Source organism: Puma concolor, unplaced genomic scaffold, assembly GCF_028749965.1.
Source record: "Puma concolor isolate L17-30 unplaced genomic scaffold, mPumCon1.1.hap2 unalloc_scaffold_7, whole genome shotgun sequence".
Lineage (NCBI taxonomy): Eukaryota > Metazoa > Chordata > Mammalia > Carnivora > Felidae > Puma > Puma concolor.
Genome location: NW_028240280.1, coordinates 137,861 through 155,292, shown reverse-complemented (window position 1 = coordinate 155,292; position 17,432 = coordinate 137,861). Strand labels below are relative to the sequence as shown.

The following is a 17,432-nucleotide window of genomic DNA, read 5'->3' as shown; positions in this document are numbered from 1 at the left end:
CAAGGCTGTATGACTTTAATCTTATGGAAACCAGGGACATGTTTTTCTTGTTCTTTATGTTTGAAATGCTCCTTTTTGGTTATTTTTATTTTTATTTTTTGAAGCTTTCAATTTTTTTATTTTTTTTAAAAAATGTTAGAGAAGGAGGAGCCAAACCATAAGAGACTCTTAAAAACTGAGAAAACACTGAGGGTCAATGGGGGGTGGGAGGGAGGCTTTGCCTCCCTCGCTGTTTTTATCTTATTTTTCCTTACCTTCCCTTACGTTCATCTGTTTTATTTCTTATATTCCACACGTGAGTGAAATCATATGTTTGTCTTTCTCTGACTGACTTATTTTACTTATTTCACTTAGGAACTAGTTCATAAACTACTTCCATCCATGTCTTTGCAAATGGCAAGATGTCATTTTTTCTGTAGTCTGAGTAATATTCCATTATATACATATACACCAATTCTTCATTATCCATTCATTGTTCAATGGACATTTGGGCTCCACCCATACTTTGGCTGTTGAGGCAATGCTGCTATAAACATCGGGGTGCATGTATCCTTTTGAATTGGTATTTTTGTATTCTTTGGGTGAATACCTAGTACTGCAATTGCTGAATTGTAGGGCAGTTCTATTGTTAACTTTTTAAGAATGTTCATTTGAGAATGAGTGTGTGTATGTGATTGGGGGCAGGGGCAGAGAGAGAGGGGCGAGAGAGAGAATCCCAAGCAGGGTCAATGCTGTCAGTGTGGAACCTGAGGCAGGGCTCAATCTCATGAACCATGAGATAAAGACCTTAGCTGAAATCAAGAGTTGAATGCTTAACTGAATGAGCCACCCAGGTGCTCCTGGTTTAACTATTTGAGGACTCTCCATACTGTTTTCAAGAATGGCTGCAGCAGTTTGCATTTCCACCAACAGTGCAAGAGGGTTCTTTTTTCTCTGCACCCTTGCCAACACTCGTTGTTTCTTGTGCTCTGGCAACCATCAGTTTTGAACAGGGACTCTTTTTATTGTCCTTAAGATATTTCCATCTGAGACACAAAAGACAAAGGTGGGAGGTGTGGCCAAGGCCCACACTGATACACCAGATGCTTTTCCAAAACCAAGAGGCCTGTAATAGGGTATGTAAGCTTTAGTACAAGACAGACATTGTCATCATCAGTTGTTCCCAGAAATATTCTAATTCTCCAAGCTTGTGAAACCAAGGGAAGCCTCTGCTTGACATAATCATAGAGCAGCCTGCGGCAGACAGATGTACCCTGCATGTGTCAGTCACATAATAGTCCCCAAATATGTGATAAATGGATGGAGAAACACTATAGAACAGCCAGAAGAAAAGAGGAAGGAATGTTTGTGTCCAGTGCAAATCCAGCAATCCACAGCAGTGGCTATTTTCACACTAGAGGCACCAACATAGAGGAAGTTTCCACAACCCCCTTGCATCACACAGTTTCAAAATCAGGCTGTCTTTCAAATAGGAATTAATCGGACACCTACCCATGTAAATTATTGACCGCTTGAGAGGAAAAGGTAATGGCAACAATGCTACGAGGGCTCAGAGTCGATTTCTACCAAAGCTGCTATTTGGTTGCTGGCCTAACGGAGAGGTGATAGCCTAGAAGGCTAGTACTGAAAGAGATCTCATGTGCCTGCCAGGATGGTTAAGGTAATGGTATTTACTTTAAAGATATGATTGAAGACTTCTCGTTTGCCATTTTCAGGAATCACCTTTATGCCTGGAACCCTTCAGCTGACTGTCAAGGACATTTTCTATCAATCATACACACCTAAGTCCCAGTGCATGGTAGTCAATGAGGCTATGGTCCCACTTGTGGACCTTGTTGTGTCCAACTATGCCCCCTTGAAGACCAATCTCTTGGTATCAGATAAGAGCTATGACGGGTGGTTAAATTTCAAGGAGTTGATTCACTGAATGGGCACTAAACACAAGATGCTGAAATAAAGAAAATGTCTATTTTGGAAGATGAGATGATGTGTGAGACGTGTTAATGTAACTTGGGTGGTGTAAAAGGAGAGACAGGGAAGCTGGACAGCAATTTCTAATCCTGCATCCAGAGTACTCCCTTACACAAGATTTATGAACTGTCTTGTTACTTCTCAGTCTGAGTGGAAGGTCACATCTCCTGATTCATACCTAAGTATTCCTTCTGGGAGACAACCAATAAATAGCTGATAAAAATATGAAGGATCAGGAAGCATATTAAAGACAAGGAACACTCATGCTCACCAGTAAGTGGGAGAAATACTTATTAGAACAATGGGATGATGCCACATCCACCCTCAGGTAAGCCAAAAATTGAGTTTGATCGCTATAAATGTGGACTCTAGATGGAGACCCTGAGCTTGTCTCATCCTGGAAATGCAGTTAGATCAGCACCAAATCATTCTGAACAGCTAGCAAAGAGATTTGAACATTAAGACAATAATCTGCATCACTTGAGCCACAGAACATGGCAGGTATGTGGTGTGGATAGGTGAAGTGCTGGAGAGAAAAGCCGGGGAGGGGAGGGAGCTGTTTGTGGAGAGAGAGGACAGAGAAAAGGAAAGGGGGAGAGTGCAGCCCACTGGGATGGTGCAAGAAAAGCACTCCCCTGAACGTAGCTGGAGAGAAAGAGAGAGAAAGTGAAAACACTTGCAGGGGACTGAACAAGAAATCTGTGAAACCACACGAAAAAATTTGGAAAGACCATGGATACCTGGAGATTAAAGAACATCCTACTATATGGGGCGCCTGGGTGGTACAGTCGGTTAAGCGCCCGACTTCAGCCAGGTCACGATCTCGCGGTCCGTGAGTTCGAGCCCCGCGTCAGGCTCTGGGCTGATGGCTCAGAGCCTGGAGCCTGTTTCCGATTCTGTGTCTCCCTCTCTCTCTGCCCCTCCCCCGTTCATGCTCTGTCTCTCTCTGTCCCAAAAATAAATAAACGTTGAAAAAAAAAATTAAAAAAAAAAAAAGAACATCCTACTATAGAATGAACGGGTTAATCAAGAAAATAAAGAGGAAATATAAAAGTACATGGAAGCCAATAAAAATGAAAACATGACAGCCTCAAACCTCTGGAATGCAAGAAAGGCAGTCATAAGAGCAAGTATGTAGCAATCCAGGCCTTCTTAAAGAAGGAAGAACGGTCTGAAATACACAATGTAACCTTACACCTAAAGGAGCTGGAGAAAGAAGAGCAAATAAAGCCCAAAACCAGCTGAAGAAGGGAAATAATAAATATTAGGGCAGAAGTCAATGATATTGATTTTAAAAAAAGAAGTAGAACCGATCAACTAATCCAGAAGAGGGTCCTTTGAAAGAATTAACAAAATAGATACACCCCTAGCCAGACTGATCAAAAGGAAAAAGGAAAGGACCCAAATAAATAAAATCATGAATGAAAGAGGAGATATCACAACAAACACCACATAAATACAAACAATAAGAGGAGAATACTATGAGCAATTATATGCCAACAGACTGGGCAATCTGCAAGAAATGAAAAATTCCTAGAAACATATAAACTACCAAAACTGAAACAGGAAGAAAGAGAAAACCTGAACAGACCCATCACCAGGAAAGAAATTGAATCTGTAATCAAAAATCTCCCAACAAAGAGTCCAGGGCCAGATGGCTTTCCAGAGGAATTCTACCCAACATTTAAAGAAGAGTTACCGCCTATTCCTTTGAAGGTGTTCCAAAAAATAGAAATGGAAGGAAAACTTTCAAACGAATTCTACAAGGCCAGCATTACCTTGATTCCAAAACGGGACAAAGACCCCACTTAAAAGGACAACTACAAATCAGTTTCCCTGATGAACATGGTTGCAACAGTTCTCAACAAGATACTAGCCAACCAGATCCAAAAACACATTAAAATAATTATTCCCCACAATCAAGTGGGATTGATCCTGGGATGCAAGACTGGTTCAATATCCACAAATTAATCAATGTGATATCTGACATTAATAAAAGAAAGGATAAGAACCACATGGTCCTCTCAATAGAGGTTCCTGAAAGCATGTGACAAAATATGGCACCCTTTTTAAATAAAAACTTTCAAGAAAGCAGGGATAGAAGGATCATACCTCAAGATCATAAAGGTCACACTGCTAATATCATCTTCAATGGGGAAAAAATGAGAGCTTTCTCCCCTAAAGTCATGAACTCCACAAGGATGTCCATTCTCATCACTGTTATTACAGAGGGTTGGAATTCCTAGCCTCAGCAGTCAGGCAACGAAAAAAAATTAAAGGCATCCAAATCGGCAAGGAGAAAGTCAAAATTTCACTCTTTGTAGACACCATGGTAATCTATGTGGAAAACCCAAAAGACCCCATCAAAAAACTGTTAGAACTTATACATGAATTCAGCAAGGTTGAAGGATATAAAATCAACGTACAGAAATCAGTTGCATCGCTATACACCAACAATGAAGCAGCAGAAAGCGAAATCAAGGAATTGATCCCACTTAAATTTGCACCAAAAAAGATAAAATACCTAGGGATAAACCTAACCAAAGGGGTGAAAAATGGATACACTGAAAACTACAGAAAACTTAGGAAAGAAACTGAAAAGACACAAGAAAATGGAAAACCATCCCATGGAGTGGAAGAACAATTTAACAGTTGTTAAAATGTCAATAATACTCAAAGCAATCTACACGTTCAGTGCAATCCTTATCAAAGTAACACCAGCATTCTTCACAGAGCTAGAACAAACAATCATAAAATTTGTATGGAACCAGAAAAGACTCTAAATAGCCAAAGAAATCTTGAAAAAGAAAACCAAAGCTAGAGGCATCACAATTCTGGATTTCTAGCTGCATTACAAAGCTGTAATCATCAAGACACTATGGTACTGGCACAAGAACAGAATAGAGAATGGAACAGATTAGAGAACTCAGAAAGGGACCCACAGACGTATGGCCAACTAATCTTTGACAAAGCAGGAAAGAATATCCAATGGAATGAAGACAGTCTCTTCAGCAAGTGGTGCTGGGAAAACTGGACAGTGACATGCAGAAGAATGAACCTGCACCACTTTCTTACACCATACACAAAAATCAACTCAAAATGCATGAAAGACCTAATGTAAGACAGGAAGCCATCAAAATCCTCAAGGGGAAAGCAGGCAAAACCCTCTTTGATCTTGGCCGCAGCAACTTCTTACTCAACACGTCTCTGGAGGCAAGGGAAACAAAAGCAAAAACGAACTATTGGGACATCATCAAGGTAAACACTTTTGAACGGCGAGGGAAACAAACAATCAGCAAAACTAAAAGGCAACTGACAGAATGGTAAAAGATACTTACAAAAGACATATCAGATAAAAAGGTGAGTATCCAACACCTATAAAAAACTTATAAAGTGCAACACCTAACAAACAAATAATGCAATGAAAAAATGGGCAAAAGACAGGAATAGACGCTTTTGTAAAGAAGATATCCAGATGGCTAACAGAAAGAAGAAAAGATGCTCAACATTACTCATCATCAGACAAATACAAATCCAAACCACAAGGAGATACCACCTCACACCTGTCAGAATGGCTAAAATTAACAACTCAGGCAACAAATGATGTTGGTGAGCATGCATAGAAAAGGAACCCTTTTGCACTGCTGGTGGAAATGCAAACTGGTGCACCCACTCTGGAAAAAAGTATGAAGGATCCTAAAAAAAAAAAAAAATTAAAAACAGAACCACCGTACGACACAGCAATTGTACTACTAGGTATTTATCCAAAGGCTACAGGACTGCTGATTCAAAGGGTCACCAGCACCTCAATGTTCATAGCAGTATTACCAACAATAGGCAAAGTATGAAAAGATCCCAAATATCCACCAACTGATGAATGGATAAAGAAGATCTGAGCATTCACTGTGCGGGCCAGGCCCTGGACTCAAAGATTTACATGTTTTATTATTTCATTTAATCCCCTTCAAACCTCAGATCATGTAACCATCCATCTTACGGAGCAGAAAAGGAGGCTCCCAGACTCCAAGTAATTGCCTGCGGTAGGGGTTAATAAAAGGATGGAGCTGGAACTCAAATTCACATGTATCTGACAACAGACATCATGCTTCCAATGTTAGGCTGTGCTGCCTGCCTCATAGAGAGGAGAACGGAGGATGCATCCCAGTTAGGATGGGCTAGATGCTATTGTGCATAACAAATGGCCCCGAAGTCTTAATGGCTTGTAATAACGGAAATCTTTTCCTTGCTCAAGCCACATGTCCACCATGGTCCTCCTGGGACCAGGATAAAAGAGCACCCACCATAGGTAACTACCAGGTGCCATAAGAGATGGACAGAGAGGTGGCCAGACACAGCTGTTCCCAACTGTTGTGTTCAAGGTGGCACTCTTCGCTCCCACTCACGTTTCACTGGTCAGAGCACGTCACAGGGCTGCATCCAGCTTACCGGGTCACGGGACGATGTGACATTCTTTGTGGAGCCTAGTGAGGCCACCACATGGTACCAACCTGTCTGGGGGACTGGGCAGGGACAAAGGCGACGCACGGGTCATTGGTAGGAAATGACAACAGGACTCATTCGGGATGGGTTTGCTTCATCCTCAACCTCATTTGTCCCAGAGTTGCCCAAAAACATCACTGGCAAGATTAAAGAAGTGAACTTTGGAAAACGGAGTTTGGTCACATGTAATCAGCAAAACACCCAGAAACCACTCTGTGATCTTGACCAAATCCCTGACTGCCTCAGTTTCCCCACTATGGAGAGGATGAGGACGGAGGGTTGGGCATTGTTTTGTAAGAGCATCAGGAGTGCCCACGGTCCAGCATTTCTGTTCTTTTACATTAATATCAGTTATTCTCCTTCCTCCAAATCCCTGGGTGAGTGCTCCGAATGTGGCCTGCGTAAGAAAACACTGACCTCGGCCTCCAAGGTGACCTCGTGTTGTGCTTTTATCCTGACAATGAACTGGCCCTAAATGCTGTCCCTCCATAATTCTCCCCCAAGTCCCATCAGAGAAGATTCCAGGGCTAGATTCTCCCTCCTGGTTCTAGGGGCCCTGGGTGACTCCTTATGCCCATTCAACAGCTAGGACACAGAGGTCATGGGAGACACTCCTGTGGCCCCAGGTGCCCATCCCTGCCTGGCTTGCCCATGCCCTGCTGGAGGGTGATGCCGGGGCAAGAGACAGTGAGGTGGCTGGGGCAGGGGGCAAGGGCCGAGGGCAGCCCAGCGTGGTGATTCCCCTTGCTTGCAAGACCATGGCTCACTGCTCCATCCACCATCCCAGGGATCTGCTGCCCCTGCTGCCTCTGGATGCTGCTGCTGCTGCTTCCGGCCCCAGCCTGCACCAGCACAGGTGAGTGAGGGATCTGCCCTTTGGGGACTCACGAGTCCTGTAGGACTCCTCCAGCTCTTTCCTGGGGTGCCCAATCCTGCATTCCTTCCATGGGGCCCAGGAGCTCTGTTTCCCCGGGCCTCCCTAGGGGCCCCCCGCTCACTCACCTCTTCCAGGGCCCAGGAATCCCTTATCCTCACCAGGGTCTAGGAGCCCTCCCCATACTAAATAAGCCCTCCTTCCACCTGGAGCCCTCCCAGCCACTGGCCTGTGGTCCTGTGAGTTGACCTTTCACTCCATCCATCCTTGGGGACTGAGGTGGCAACACAAGGCGGGGACACTGGAGGACAGGAGAAAAATGGACAGAGGGAGCTGAGCCTCAGGTTGAGGGCAGCCCAGATTGTCTCCTGCTCACCCACCCCAGGACTCATCCTTGAAGGGTCTCCTCTGCAGCCGCTCATTCCTAGGGGTACAGACATACACACTCACAGAAAGAAACAGACACCATAAGCACAGAGACACACGGGCATGGAATCACCCGCAGCCTCATCTGGGTACTCGGGTATGGGACTCATGGACAGACTCACACACAGACCCACGCTGCAGACATAGTCAGTGACACCCTGAGGGGAGCACACTCACCCACACAGACACACACACGCAGGGCCACGTGTAACAGCCCCATAAAGCAAACTCTGCACACGCTAAACACACACACACACACAGAAAACACACACACACAGGTATGATCAAGAACACCCAAAGGGGCCTCAGAATCACATGCACAACCAACACACGCACAGACATGAAACACAGATACACACAGACACTCCCACCACAGGGACCCGTGTCCCTGGAAGATAAAGATGATACAGTCACAGACACAGAGGTCTGCACAGAGGATATATACTCATTCAGAGACAGACACAGATACACATACATACAAATAAACCCAAGTGACAAACATGAAAACAACCAAATAACAAGAAACTCATGTCCACAGTCAATAGACTCACAGAAACAGAATTCCCACGAACAGGTGCATAACGTAAATTTAGACACACACACTCACACACACGCACACTCCACATAACTCTGGCACTCCATTGGAGGCCAGCACAGGCAGACAGAATACACAGACCCTGGCATGACCTATCCCATCTAAGTTTTCATGGAAGGGGGTGTTTTCCTGGTTCCAACCCGGTGCTGGGCACCCCGTGTCAGTGGCTTATGGAAAGCTGTGTCCAGGCCTGGATTCCAGGGAGTGGCCAGGGTAGTGTGGCCATGGGGACAGGAGCACAGAGTAGGGACAGGGTACACTTAGCGTGGGGGTGTTGCATGGGGCCAGGTCAAGTGAGGGAGACAGGTGAGCCTCCCCAGGACCCTTCCACCTGTTTCTGTACCACCTGGGGTGCGGTGGTACCCGCATAGACCCCTAAAGACTCCTATACATCCTCAGTACCTCTGACGCCTTCTCCTACCCTTGCTGTCAAGGAGCAAAGAGTACCCTCTTGGACTTAACCCCTCCCACTTCAGAGTTCCAGCCACAGCCCCAGGTAAAAATTGACAATGGGGAACAAACTGATTGACATTTTAGTGTCCCGGGGTGAAATATACATGCTATTTAAACGACATTTGTTGGCTTAATGAAAATGGACGTGTCTTTGGAGTTGTCAGCATCAAATATAGAACTTTTATTCTACCAAGGTGTGCAGAAAGTCAAATAAGCTTGTGTTATTTCTGTGGCAATTTGTTATCAAAAAGAGGACTTAAAATGATTCTGAATTTTGTCTGTCTCAAAGTTTTCTTGGATAATGGTTAAGATAGCTTTCAAAGTCTTTAACTTGAAAGTTTTGGTTAAATGATAAAGAGAACTGAATCCATTGGCCATCTAGGCCTTTTCCAAATAGGACTGAGTGCTGTAGCATTGATTACTGAATGTAGATTTGTACTTTTGGCTTCTTATTACATTGAAGCTGAAGATATAATGGGTCTGTTGGACCCAAATGATTTGTGCTTTATTAAAAGATTGTACCACGGAAAAACATGTTTTTTAATTATAAAATGTAGTTTTATGAATTTTAGATCTAGAAGAATTCTGGTATAAGAGTTCACAAGTGGTTACTACTTAGTTTTCACTGGAGACTAAGGTTTCTAAGAGTGAAAATTCTTCTGCTAAATGTAAATAAGACTGATGGAAATAAGGAAAGTAACTCTGCATGTAAAAAAACGAAGAGATGTGTAAGGAAGATGTGATGAATGGGAATACGTTTTTGTTGAGGTAAAAGAAAGTAATTTTCTCCTAAAATGAGATTGGTTGTTTGGAAAGAAATGGCTTGGGACTAAATCTGAGTGCGAAAGAAAGTTGTAGAAAGTTTGTGAAGGGTAGTCTTTGAACAATAATTTTATGTCATCAGCACAGACTAACATTGAAATGAATGGACTTTCTTTATTTCGTATTTGAGAGAGACAGTATGTGCACACATGGGGGAGGGGCAGAGAGAGAGAATCTCAAGCAGGCTCCACGCTTAGCGCATAGCCTGACTCGGGGTTTGATCCCATGACCTGAGCCAAAATCAAGAGTGGGATGCTCAAGCAACTGCGCTCCGCAGGCACCCCAAAATGAATGGATTCTAGAGGTACACTGTTAGAAGATTACAATTCTTCTTTCTCTCTGCTAAAAAAAGACGTTTTCTTGGATTGTTAGTTTGCACTTGGTAAGAAAACATAAATCTTGTTTTCTCTTTTGTTTTGCTTGCCCAGAAAACCAAAGGTTCCCTGTTTTGCCTTCAGCAGGTCTTTGGTTTGTTAAGAAAGTTAAAACTTCACAATGTTAAAGGAGCTAAGTTTTACTAACAAGTATAGTACCCTATCTATTGGCCTTTGGAATCTCTTGTCACCTTGGTTAAATAAATAAGTTTTAAGTTTTATAATGATCCATAATCCTATTTAGGCATGTACATTAAAACTTTCCCAAGATTTAAATAGTAAATGAAGTCTTTTTTGACCAAGTAGGCTTGTTTATTTGGTATGTTAAGATACTTGGAATGCAGGGGCGCCTGGGTGGCGCAGTCGGTTAAGCGTCCGACTTCAGCCAGGTCACGATCTCGCAGTCCGTGAGTTCGAGCCCCGCGTCGGGCTCTGGGCTGATGGCTCGGAGCCTGGAGCCTGTTTCCGATTCTGTGTCTCCCTCTCTCTCTGCCCCTCCCCCGTTCATGCTCTGTCTCTCTCTGTCCCAAAAATAAATAAACGTTGAAAAAAAAAATTAAAAAAAAAAAAAAAAAAAATACCTTTAAGATACTTGGAATGCACAAACAAATAACGATAAACTTAAGCTTGTATTGCTTGGGCCAATGCTATAACGGTTCATATAAGGACAAAGATAGATAGAGACAGATATAGATATGAAATTCCTGAAGTTTTAATATCCCTTGATATTCTGATTATCGAAGTGTTCTATGTCACAGAAATAACTGAATTTTCTTGTCAGCTGTATTATGGTCTTTTGTCATTTGCAAAATGTGTTTCATCTTCAAGCAAATTCATGCAAAGGACTTCTTTTTAAACAAATGCAGGTTTTTGATAGCTTTAAAATCATAAAACTGGGGTACCTGAGTGACTCAGTCAGTTAAGCATCAGACTCTTGATTTTGGCTCAGGTCACCATCTCATGGTTTATGAGACTGAGCCCCTTGTCGGGCTCTACACTGACAGTGTGGAGCCTGCTTGGGATTCTCCTTCTCCCTCTCCCTTCCCCTCTCATTCTGCCTCTGTCTCTCTCAAACAAATAAATAAACTTAAAAAAATCATAAAGCTGCAATGGGTAAGAATTTCCAGAACTAACGAAAGCTACATTCAAACTGAGCAAGAATTAGTAACATGGAACTAAATGAACTGAAGAAAATGATTATAATTTTCGTGACTCTTGTTGGAAATGTTACTTGTTCTCTGATGTTTGCTCTGCCAGATTAAGGAAACTCTCTTAACAGGAGTCTCTATGACTTACAGAAACATGGTAAAACATTCATTTGTGAACAATGATGCATCTAACTTTCCTCTCTACCTCAACCTTCTGAAATTCAAAAGTTCTTTCTTACAAGGTAATTACAGTTGTTTTCCTAAGTTCACTAAGAATCTGTTCTCCTTGTAACAGGACACTATTGAAAGTATTGGTTATTTTACCAAAGCTTTGACTGGAATGTCATATTTTAGAGGGACATACATAGACTCAGATATGACCATACAGCTTTAAGGAACTGAGGTTGCCTTTATGAAACATAAAGCCAGGGGACGCCTGGATGGCACAGTCAGTTAAACGTCTGACTTCAGCTCAGGTCGTGACCTCATAGTTCGTGAGTTCGAGCCCCGTATCAGACTCTGCACTGATAGCACAAAGCCTGCTAAGATCCTTTGTCACCCTCTCTCTGACCCTCCCCCACTCATCCCCCTCTCTCTTTCTCTCTCCAAAATAAACACACATTTAAAGAAATGAAAAGGAAGCCAGGAAAGCCCTTTGGAACTGTTGGCCTGATACCTTGCTTACAGGTTTCCCAGCAGCCTTACCAGGAGAGTCAGGAATATCACTTCCCAGGAGGTACAGGGACCTCAGGATATTTGGGGGACCTTGAAAAGAGGAATTCACCCACACCTACAGGTATTGCAGGCATGTGTGATGGCAAGTATTTGGCTTGGCTTCTGGCCTGGCTCGGACAAGTTTTCTCCCACTTGCCCATGATTCCTCATAATTAGGATATTGTTGAAGTTAGACATCAAACAAAGAGGGCTTCTTGATGGTTTGATCCCTTAGCCATATATGCCCCAGGGGCCACCTCTATTGATATAAAATTACAAATAGAGGCTTTAGCCAAGCATAAACTATTCATCTTTTTTTTTCTTATTTTTTTTTTTAATTTTTTTTAACGTTTATTTATTTTTGAGACAGAGAGAGACAGAGCATGAATGGGGGAGGGTCAGAGAGAGGGAGACACAGAATCTGAAACAGGCTCCAGGCTCTGAGCGGTCAGCACAGAGCCCGACGCGGGGCTCGAACTCACGGAGTGTGAGATCGTGACCTGAGCCGAAGTCGGCCGCTTAACCGACTGAGCCACCCAGGCGCCCCAAACTATTCATCTTTAAACAGACGCAGCTCAGTTTAAAAAGTGGCCCTCCAAAACAGAATGGCCCTTGGTATCTTAACTGCAGCCCAAGGAGGCACCTATGCTTCATGAAAGCAGAGTGCTATGTATGCACTCCAGGTTATCCAGAAATATTACTCCAGAATTATGGCAGGGTTACCAACTGACATGTGTACTCAAATTAAGTCTATGCAAAAATACTTCCCTCTCTTTAAAAGACTGGTTAAGCCCTGCTTCTCAGGACGACTGGGGTCAACTATAAAGGGTCTCTTTGTTGGACTTCTCATTCTTATAGCCATATTAATACTCATACGTTGCCTTTTCCAAAGTTTCTCTGCTTGGTGCCAAGACTCCATCACTACAATAACTTCAGGTTGACAAATGGTCCTTACCACCACACACATACTTCTTTGGGATCCACATTGGACTCAGCTGCCTCCACTTTTCCTAATTCCCCTATACATTCCTGACTAATCAATGTTGACCCATGACGTAGGGACATCTCTACATCTCTATTCAGCAAGAAGAAGTTACAGAAGATGAGGCCTTCCCCCTGCCTTCAACAACCTTAAAGATTTAAGGTTCAGAATTGTTCAGGGGGTGGCGGGGGGTGAGGTGCCTGGGTCTCTCAGTCAGTTAAGACTCTGACACTTGAGTTCAGCTGAGGTCATGATCTCATGGCTTGTGAGTTCAACCCCACATCGGGCTCAGCAATATGAGAGTGGATGCTGCTTGGGATTCTCTCTCTCCCTCCCTCTCTGCCCCTCCCCTGCTCACTCTATATTTCTCTCAAAGTAAAGAAACTTAAAAAATTATTCATGGGGGAAATGAGGAGGAGCACAAAGGCAAGAGAATCATAGTCAAGATTAAATTCTCTCACAATCTGCAGCACACTGAAAAATCTCTGAGACATGCAGAGTGAGACCCTGCTCAAGGCACTAATGGCACTAAATATTGATGATTGGCTAGAGACTGAAAGCAACCCTGTCTTCACAACAGCCAGACCTCCAGGATCCCATGAGTCTTCTTTAAAAACATGCACAAATCCCTTTAGAGATAGGTTACCTCTAGCCTCTCCACCCCCAAACTTAAAAGTATACAGTTAATTGCTCCTCACTTTCCCAGTGCAGCTCTTCCTTCCAACCGGTCCTGTCCCCATGCTGAAATGAAAACACCTCTTCGCACCATAAAACGTAACAAGAATTCATTCTTGACCATTGGGCTTGATGATCCTGCATCCCCGTAGATGGTGAGGTTAATGTGCACAGGTGCTCAGTACATGGCTTTCTCTCGTCCTCACCACAGTTATGGACACAGGCATGTACATGGAAGGACACCATTTTACTGAAGCAAACCAGTCTAGGTCACACAGCTGATAAGCAGCACAGCTGGGTCTCAAACTCTTGGCTCCTGGTCCTGCCCCTAGGAGCCACAAAGGGCTCCCCAGATGGGAAGCTGACACTGGCTTTGGGGACACTACCTCGCCTCCATGAATCATCTCAACTTTTCAAGGCCCCCAACTCTGTTCACTGCTGCATCTTTCCCTGCTCTCTGCTCCACTTATAACTGGGGTGACCCTGGCCACCTGCTAGGCCCTCCCTGCCCAGAACACCTGGGGCCGTCAACCATCTGGGTGTTGTCCCAGGGCTCCCAGGAGAGAAGCTAATGAACTATTTCTCTTAAAATGCTCTCCTCCCTGTGCTGATTCATAGGGGCACATGTATAGCAGCACTTTCAATAATAATTTCAACAAATTATGGAAAGAGCCTAAATGTCCATCAACTGATGAATAAAGAAGATGTGGTATATATATACAATGGAATACTAGTTGGCATTGACAAAGAATAAAATCCTGCCATTTGTAACAATGTGGGTGGAACTGGAGTGTATTATGTCAAGTGAAATAAGTCAGTCAGAAAAAGATATCGTACATTTTCACTCATATGTGGAACTTGAGAAACTTAATGGAGGACCATGGGGGGAGGGAAGGGGAAAATGTAGTTTTGAATAGAAGGGAAGGCAAAGTATAAGAGACTCTTGAATGCAGAGAACTGAGGGTTGATGCGGGGGTGGGGGGAAATGAGTGATGGGCATCGAGGAGGGCACTTGTTGGGATGAGCACTGGGTGTTGTATGTAAACGATGAATCACGGAATCTGCCCCCAAAACAAAGAGCACGCTATATACACTCTATGTTCGGTAACTTGACAATAATTTCAAAAAAAAAAAAAAAGTCAACTATGAATATCAGCAGCCAGACAGTTGCCAGATGTTTCAAGAATACCCACGAGGGAGGATGTTTACAGTCATGCCAGTATGGCTTGTCTTTTGTGTGTTCGATACCCATGATCATTGTGCTGACAGCCCCTGCTCTCTTTCAGACAGTGGCCACTCAAAGACATGTACATTTCCCACCAGCACGCATTTTAGTGACCTCACTTCTGAGAGCTGAAGAAACAAATGTTACACATTTTGGAGGCTACTTTCTAGAGTGGTTCATTCGCACAAAATTAAAGCTTCGTATGTGAATTCGTGTGAATTGCATTGTGGGTGTATTTGCTCCTACAGTGCTGGTTAGTCTAGTTTTTGTAAAATGATATGTGTTCTTTTGGGGGCCATATCCAGGACTTTAGCATTCTTTTAGAAATAATTTTCATAGTTCTTATTGATTGATTTAGGTGCAATACTGTGAAATAGGAATGTGAATTCCTTTCATTGGCTACTTGGAGCTGTGTATTCAAGGAACTTAAAATCTCCTAGATGTCATCAGCATAGAGAAGATCACCTGATTAGGCAAATCTTTATTTACTTCAGAAATCTGACACTTCGAGCTGTGATTCAGAATCAAAGTAAACATTGAAAGAAAACCTCAATGTTTTTAGAAAGTGAACTAGAAGTATATTTTGGGGGGAATAACAATCCCAAGTTTATAATAGTCACTACTCCTCTAAGTCCCTATCTGTAAACACCTATCCATATAACATTATCAGTTGTATCTCTAGTACATTTTTTATTGTTACTTTCTCCCATTCTTGCATAAATTTTGGGCATATTTTTGGAGATATTCCAAAGGAGTTTCTTTAGATACTTTACGAATGTACAACAGAAGTCATTGACTTCTTATGTTTAATATTATTGAGTTTTCTATTTTAACCTGGTTTATAAATACTTAATTTATGTTAACTACTTGAAAAATATTAGAATTTGCCTGCCTACCTTCCTACCTTCCTTCCTTCCTTCCTTCCTCCTTCCTCCTTCCTTTTTTCTTTATTTCAGGATTTAAAAATAATCCCAGTTCTAAACTTCAGTGTGGAACCTGGGTTTAAAAAGAAAAAGTCAGGGAAATGACGATTTAGTGCATTTTTAAAAAATGTCTGCATTATCAATTTTCAAAATTGCATAGGTTCAATGTTCATTTAGGAAAATGTAAATCGATTTGGGGGTCAAAAATAAGCTATATAGGGGCGCCTGGGTGGCGCAGTCGGTTAAGCGTCCGACTTCAGCCAGGTCACGATCTCGCGGTCCGTGAGTTCGAGCCCCGCGTCAGGCTCTGGGCTGATGGCTCAGAGCCTGGAGCCTGTTTCCGATTCTGTGTCTCCCTCTCTCTCTGCCCCTCACCTGTTCATGCTCTGTCTCTCTCTGTCCCAAAAATAAATAAACGTTGAAAAAAAAAATTAAAAAAAAAATAAGCTATATACATTGTGCGTTTTAACGGAAATGTTTGTGAAGTATCATGACTTAAATAGGAAATTCTAATTTTTTCCTATTTTTTAATCCTGTGAATTCATTAGGCAAAATTAAATGATTATTGTGATTTCATTGGAGTATTATTTTAGTATGTATCATGAACACTGGGTTTTTTACTAACAATATGTTTTGACAGCAAACTTAATTTTGTTTCTTCCTCTCTTAGAACCTCGAGAATATCAAGGTAAGAATTCAAGCTTTAGTTTTCTTTGTAATATTTTCTCAGTACTGGTGTTTGATGTGGGTTTTTCTCATGTTTGTTTCTTTTTGAGGAAGAGAGACAAAGTGCGAGTGGGGGAGGGACAGAAAGAGGGAGACACAGACTCCAAGGTGGGCTCCAGGCTCCCAGCTGTTACCACAGAGCCCGATGTGAGGGCAGAACCCACAAAACATGGGATCATGGCCTGACCCAGAGCTGGACACTCAACCAACTGAGCCACCCAGGCACCCCTTGATGTGCATTTTCATTCAACTAGGGATACATATGGTGATTTCTGATGTCTAATTGGCATGTTAACTCTTGAAAATCTTTCTCTTCCCTGTTTGGGGCCTAAGTGACAATGTGGAGGGGAGTTGCCATCCCTTAAGATAAGAGATCACGAGGAGGAACACATCACCAAAGTAGAGGGAATGAAATGAGTGTAATTTTACATAGAAATGGTTAGGAAACACGTGATGATATGAGCCTGAGGTGTGGAGTGAGCACTTTGCCATGACCCGGCTCTTGCTGAAATGTGAAGATAAGAAAACCCTTTTTGAGTCTATCAAGAAGCCTAAGCTTAGAGAAGAAGACAGATATTGCCAGGCAGGGTGTGTGTCACAAGAGAGGTTTAAACCAAGGTTTTGAGTCTGAGGTGCAAGGAGCCGTCCATGCCAGGGAAGAATGAGAAGTGAATGTGACACAAATGGGGGAAATGTACTCTGCATGGGCTCCATAGACTGTGGTGATGCTGTGGTGCTGTCTGTTGAGAGCCAGGGTGGCTGCCCGACACGTAAGGAGCCCTCAAAGGCTGGTGTTCATCCCTTTGAATGCAGTGGTGGTGGTGGGGAGAAGAGTGATCTCAGGGCATGAGAGCTCTCACAGTGGGCCGGCCAATAGAAGTTTGCACTCTGTGGTCAGATAAGAGAATTAATCCCTGTTAGAGGAGTCTGTTCTAGAGCTTACGTGTGCTATCCACCTGTAATTGGGTGCTTCCTGTGTGTTGAATAATATTCCTTTAAGGTTGGAGGGTAATACTCGCACGTC

At 43.0% G+C, this 17,432-nt stretch overlaps 1 protein-coding gene across 1 annotated transcript in view; it reads left to right on the top strand.

The window, feature by feature from the left end:
* Nucleotides 1-17,432, top strand: part of LOC147571022 (transport and Golgi organization protein 1 homolog) — a 131,740-nt gene that overhangs the window by 64,399 nt on the left and 49,909 nt on the right. The window contains exon 4 of the transcript XR_015247766.1: nucleotides 1,716-1,982. The gene's annotated coding sequence lies outside the window, so the exon portion shown is untranslated. Of the gene's footprint in view, nucleotides 1-1,715 lie in introns of the transcript that reaches the window.